General features: G+C 41.5%; 1 pseudogene; it reads right to left on the bottom strand.

Moving 5' to 3' along the window:
• Window positions 1–5,226: 5,226 nt before the first annotated feature.
• Window positions 5,227–6,416, bottom strand: LOC102270963 (ras-related GTP-binding protein D pseudogene; annotated as a pseudogene).
• Between the last annotated feature and the right edge of the window lie 374 nt (window positions 6,417–6,790).

Below are 6,790 nucleotides of genomic sequence, written 5' to 3'. Positions count from 1 at the left end.
TAATAGTAAAAGTATATCTAGGACTTTCTCTGGTGTTGTGGACAGTGTGGGGTCAGTTCATTTTCAGATAGTTGCTTGATCCGGCTTACACTTCTCAAGATCCATAGGCCCCTTCCTATGAAGTTGGTGCTAACTACAGGGTTTTAATATATTGCACCTGTCACTTCCAAGGTGGTTCCCTCTGTTTTAGCTTCTTCTGTTTGCTGGTCTCTTCAGTGTCTAATTTCCACCCTGACACAAGGGGGCGGTGGTGGCCACTTTTTTAGGCTCACTTGTTCAGTCGTGCTGTGGGGAGGAAGGAACACTGCAAACCAATATCACTGGCCTATGTGGGGTGTGCTCGCAGTATTTCAGCCACATTGGGTTTGTCCCCACTCACAGCAAGTGTGCTTTCCCAGTCTACACTGCACAGGCTCTAGGTTGCTCTGCCGGGAACTGTCTGAGGCCCTTGGATGTATGCACTTACCAGGTCTAAGCTGCTCAGGTTCAGGTACTCGGGTACTCCTCAAAGGCGCAGGCTCGGTTGGGCCTGCATTTTGTGTCCTTCCCAGGTCCGAGCAGCTTGGCGAGCGCAGTCGCTGCAACTTATCGCCTTCCCTGTCCCTGCCGCTCTGTTTTCTGGGTGTACAACCGGGGCACCTTCTCAGGTGGATGTTGACCGCCCAGAATCCCAAGACGTCTTGGTTAGCAATGAAGCCTGCTTGCAGTTTGGTATAGGATACCTCCCTGGGGCCGAGATTGCCCCTTTCGGGCTCTGGCTGCCCTTGCCTGCCTGTCTCCAGTGGAGGATGGGCCAGTGCACAGCCAGCTAGCTCTGCTCAGTCCTTTGTTCTGTGAGTGAGCCTTGCGGTGTCTTAGGTTAGGGCTTTTCGCAGAGTAGCTATCCAACAGTCTGGTTTGCTATCTGAAGTTAGTTCCCTCAGATTGTCCTCAGGGCATTCAGGCCCGGTCCTTACTCTAAGCAATGCAGTCTGAGCCTCCCTGCCCAGCTCCCGCTTGCTAGTGGCAGATGCAGGCATCTCGCTGCTTCTCCTCTGGGGGAGGTACCATTGGGCACGTAATCTGTGGGTTTTAATTATTTATTTATTTTTCCTCCCGGTTATGTTGCCCTCTGAGGTTCCAAAGCTCGCCACAGACTCGGCAGCGAGAGTGTTTCCTGGTGTTTGGAAACTTCTCTCTTTTTTAAGACTCCTTTCCCAGGATGGAGCTCCGTCCCTACCTCTTTTGTCTCTCTCTCTCTCTTTTTTTTTTTTTTAAAATATAAATTTATTTATTTTAATTGGAGGCTAATTATTTTACAATATTGTATTGGTTTTGCCATACATCAACATGAATCCACCACGGGTGTACACGTGTTCCCCAACCTGAACCCCCCTCCTACCTCCCGCCCCATACCATCTCTCTGGGTCATCCCATTGCACCAGCCCCAAGCATCCTGTATCATGCATTGAACCTGGACTGATGAATCGTTTCATATATGATATTATACATGTTTCAATGCCATTATCCCAAATCATCCCACCGTCTCCCTTTCCCACAGCGTCCAAAAGACTGTTCTATACATCTGTGTCTCTTTTGCTGTCTCGCATACAGGGTTATCATTACCATCTTTCTAAATTCCATATATATGTCTCTCTTTTTATCTTTTATTTTTTCCTACCTCCTTTCAAAGACAATGGGCTGCTTTTCTGGGTGCCTGATGTCCTCTGCCAGCATTCAGAAGTTATTTTGTTGAATTTACTCAGCGTTCAAATGTTCTTTTGATGAATTTATTGGGGAGAAAGTGGTCTCCCCGTTCTCTTCCTCTGCCATCTTAGGACCGCCCTTGTAAATTTCTAATAAATCAAAAATTTAGCTTATGTTTACCAGAGGGGAAGGGTGAGGAGGAGGGATAGATTAGGAGACTGTGACTGACATGTACACACTTCTATATTTAAAATAGATAACCAACTAGAACCTACTATATAGCATAGGGAACTCTGCTCAATATTCTGTAATCAACTGAAAATCTTGAAAAAGAATAGAAACATGTATATGTGTAACTGAATAACTTTGCTGTACACTTGAAACTAACACAATGCTGCTAATTAACAATGATATAAGATTAAAAAAATTAATACATACCATACTTTAATAATCAAGACAATTCAGCTATTTTTCTTGAATATATTTCAAACAGAGTTAGCATATAACCTGTAAATAACAATATTGCTGTGTTTTTATTCATTTTATATTTAAGGGCCCAAAATATATTATATTCACAAAATAGTACTGTCAATGAATGTCAACCAGTTTTTAATGTCTGTTCCATCAGAAATACACCACTCTGAAAAAAAAGGAAAAAAGAAATATCCCATTCTGGCCATATATGCTAATCTATATTACTGAAACTAACCAAAGATGATAATTCAGAGTCTCACTCCCACACAGAAGTTCTAATTGCCCTGAAAATCTGTAGGTCAAGTTCTCAACATTTGAAAATGAGCAGAAATATTCCAGAGCAGTCACCATAGCCATGTATTTGGGCTTCATATTTACAGATTATTTTGTATACTTGTATGTATTTATAATGGTGGATTTGAGACATAAAGGTGACCACACACAAGAAAGATAAGTCCCATATCAAAAACAAAATGAAAAAGGAATTGAAGAGATTTTTTGATTTCAGTAACAGACTTCAGAAACTGAATGCTTAGATGTAACTCCATTTTTCTTTAACTAAGAGGTCATCATCAAGCTGAAGGCTTTGAGGCAGTAGTGTATTTATCAATGTGTCATTATTCAAAGAGTGCACTTACTACCATAAACTTGGGTCTGATGCAATAGCATTAACTTTGCCTTTCCCCCAAAGAATCATTTGCTTTTGAAGTAGTAGCCATTTCAGGCACATTTTATCAAAAACCCATCATAAACCTAGCTTAAAAATGGAAGCTCCACCTGGTTACAATAATATATATATATATATATACCTAAGTAATGAGTGTTTTACCAGTTAGGCAAATGTCTCTATCTTGAGGATAAAGTTGTTTTAGAAAAGGGATTCTTTGTTTGCCTATTCAAAAAGAAACGTTGTGCAAAAAATATTAAAGAATTAGATTTGTAAGAATAGCCTCCAGGTATCATGTTGGCAAATGTCCAATAAGTTATAGGTTTGGAAATTAAGAAAAAGACTTCCCTGGTGCCCTGGGTTCCTACACAATGCTTCTGAGCAGGAATCATGAGGAAGGGAGTTAGGGCACCTTCATGATTTTAGAAATTTCCTTCCAAAATGCACAGATCCTTGGGAGGGCTCAAACCTTAAATCAGCTACCATCTTAAACTGCAGTTTCCAACCTCAAAGGAATAGGACTTGGGGAAGAATGGATGAGGAGAGGATAGAAAGAAGCCAGGGATAGTCTTAAGGAAAAGTTGCTTTAGGAACTATCCATTTTTTCTAGGCTCAGCATTGCTATCCCTATGAGGCTCTGCTAAAAATATATACATATGAATATTTTCTAATACTTGCCTACATGCTTTAGGGCACTGAGCCTTGGGATGGACCTAGAATTATCTACTTGAAATAGTTTGGGATGGGGTAGATTTAGAATCTATTCACTTGCTGTTGGTCTAAAGTAAACATAAGAGGAAGAATTTAATAGAAACAGACACAGAGCTAACTATAATGTCTCCTCTGATCATCCTTGCCCACTGCCCTTTAGCAGTTTTCAGGGCTACTTTTTTAGCTATTCAGAGCATGCTGCTGGCAAGCTGAGCTCTAGTTCAATCATAAGGTGGAAACAAGTAGAGTCCATGAGGCACACTGTCACAACTGAGAAGGAGACTCAGAGGTGACAAATGTACCCATCAGGATTCAGTTCTGTGGCAGAGAATTGAAATATTGCCTTTTTTACATTGTGGAGCAATGTAAAAAAAAAAAAAAAAAAAAAAAAGGAAAGAAAAGAAACCAGTCCTAAATAAACATTTGCAGTCTTGCATGGCAAGAGGCCCATTCCACAGAGGTGAAAAATTGTATAGGACTATATAGGATACACGGAGAAGGCAATGGCACCCCACTCCAGTACTCTTGCCTGGAAAATCTCATGGATGGAGGAGCCTGGTAGGCTGCAGTCCATGGGGTCGCTAAGAGTCGGGCACGACTGAGCGTCTTCACTTTCACTTTTCACTTTCATGCATTGGAGAAGGAAATGGCAACCCACTCCAGTGTTCTTGGCTGGAGAATTTCAGGGACGGGGGAGCCTTGTAGTCTGCCATCTATGGGGTTGCACAGAGTCGGACATGACTGAAGCGACTTAGCAGCAGCATATAGGATATATTTTTAAATCTGCAATTGCCAGTCACCTCAATTTGGGAAACCATGTATCTTCTGATGTTACTGTAGCCTCGGTGGCAGGTACAGAATAGCATTCAGAAACCCTGCAATTCAGCAACATTCCAATTTCTCTCCAGTGATTGGCACCATTTTGGAAATATGGTCCCAAAGGGCAACAATAACACAGAAGAAAGAAATAACCTCTCTGTATAAAATGATTTTAGAGATGGCTGTTGAGGTAGAATTTTGTAAAAAACTGTCAGGTAGGGAAGCACTCTCACAACTATAGAAGTGTTGGATAAGTTTGGTGCTAATATTATTCTATAAAACTTCTATTTATATCCTTTATAAACAGGGGACAGGTCTTATTGCTCCTGGAGCTTGCTGCGCCAATCTGTTTCTCCATGGAAAACTGATTTTTCTCAAAAATTGGTAGCAAAGATTCCCATGCTTAAAAAAGTCATTGCTAACACATCACTTTTTGACTAATTTCCATTTGCCCCATATTTACGGACTCAGTATGCATGTCCTAGGCACCAAGGACAGAACAAAGCTTAGAAAAGTTGTTTTATCAAACTTTAGTTCCATGAGAAAACAAAACCATGAAAAAGTGCAAAATATACACAGTTCCTGACAGTACACACACAGGATTTTTTCTTATAAAAACCATAAAATTTTACATTTGTGTAATGAAGTTAGAGTAGATTTCACTTCATTGTTAATATACAAGTTTTTGCTTGAAAGTGCTTATTTTATTTAAAAAAGAGAAGATTAAAAGAAAGGGTGGCAGGATTTTTTTTTTTTTAAACAAACATATGTCTTGTGTCCCAATCTCCTTCCTCCTCTTCTTTTAGTGCAGTACAGAGCACCAACTTCATTGAAACATCCAATTTCAAAAGATGTTCCTGAAATCTCACCTACAGCAGCACCCTAGGCGTCCTGTTGGGGGTGGCTTCTTTTTTTTTTTCCACAGTCATTCTGAACCTTTCACAACTTCACCACTTTCATTCTCACCTCAAAAACTTCATGGATGGCCTTCCAGAAGCAATGAAAATTATAGTCAATCAGCCCTTTTCTTTCAAAGCTTTCCTCTCTAACAAAGCAAAAAAGAGCCAGAAAATTTGTCGCCTCTTTTAAATAAAGAACTGTTGTATTATTCAGCTTTATAATGGCTGTTGATTCCTTGTCATGGGGGGTTCCTGCTCCATCTTCTTTGAGGCCACAAATACAAGAAATATCAATGACCACATCATCATGTCACAGCAGAGCTCCTAGGTTTGCATATCCACAGGGGTACTCTCTGTTGTGATATAAATCTTACCGACCACATCAAAGAGAAACAACTTTTCAATTCCAAAATTTGAGATAAAGATGTTTAGCAAATTCTCCAGGGTGGGAAGTTGTGGAATCAGTTTCTGAACCACTTTGCCAAAAGCTTCAAATATTGAATGGTCATATATGCTTGTCAAATAAAAGCTGACATGAATTTTTTCTAGCCCAGCATCTGCAAGGGCATCATTTGCCCTCTGGTGAATGTCTCTCTGGGTTTAAATTTTGTGTCATCTGATAGATCCATCCACTTTGTGAATAAACACCTCAAAGTTGATGTCGCTGTTGACTTTGTAGGCTGTGGTCACTGTGAGGTGGATCTGGCCAAGGCCTCCATGTAATCGTCCTGGGAGTCTTTGACAAATATCAGTGCTCCTGTCCCTTGGAAGATCATCTCATAGTCAAAGGTGGGGTCAAAAAAGTCAATCTGTCCTGGAAAGTCCCAAATCTGAAAATTAACAAAGAAACTGTTGGAAACGTACTCCCGACAGATCTTCTTCGTGCTTTCCAAGAACAGAGTTTCCCTGGGAAACATTTTATGAAAGACGACTTTCTGGATGGATGACTTGCCGCTCCTTCTTAGGCCTGTGTGCAGGATCCTTGGCTTGACCTCTGTGCTAAGGGGGTCGCTAACGTCCAGAACTCCTTCCTCCGCCCCGGTGTCCAGCTTGGCGTCAGAGGAGTGGGACCCGTCTCCGTGGTCCACTAGCCCCATCAGCTCATCCTCCTCCTCTGGCTGGGGCTTCCCCAGCATCTGGCTAATCACGCCCACGGCCATCCCTCCGGGGAATGACGGGGGTCCCCGATGGGGAGGGGGTGTCGGCCAAACCTCCTGGTCTGCAGCTGGCAACCTATTTCTAAATTGAGGTTTTGTCCTGAGGTCTGTGGCCAGAGGCGGAGACCACACTTCCCCACAGCAGTCTCGTCCAGGTCCAAGATTGAAATGTTTTTAAATATTTAACAGTAAAAATATAATTCATAAAATTTAAGGAAAAGCAATGGAAATTTCTTTAAGAACCTTGGTATAGAAATGAAGTATGGCTACCTCTTGAAGATTCATAAGAAAGGAAGAGATTATTCCTCTTTACAAGCCAGCTTCACCATCACCCTATGCTGGTTTCAACTACACAAATGAGCCAGAGGACCCCAGTG

Source organism: Bos mutus, chromosome 8, assembly GCF_027580195.1.
Source record: "Bos mutus isolate GX-2022 chromosome 8, NWIPB_WYAK_1.1, whole genome shotgun sequence".
NCBI lineage: Eukaryota > Metazoa > Chordata > Mammalia > Artiodactyla > Bovidae > Bos > Bos mutus.
The sequence above is the reverse complement of the archived record's forward strand: the minus strand, read 5'-3'. Positions and strand labels throughout refer to the sequence as shown.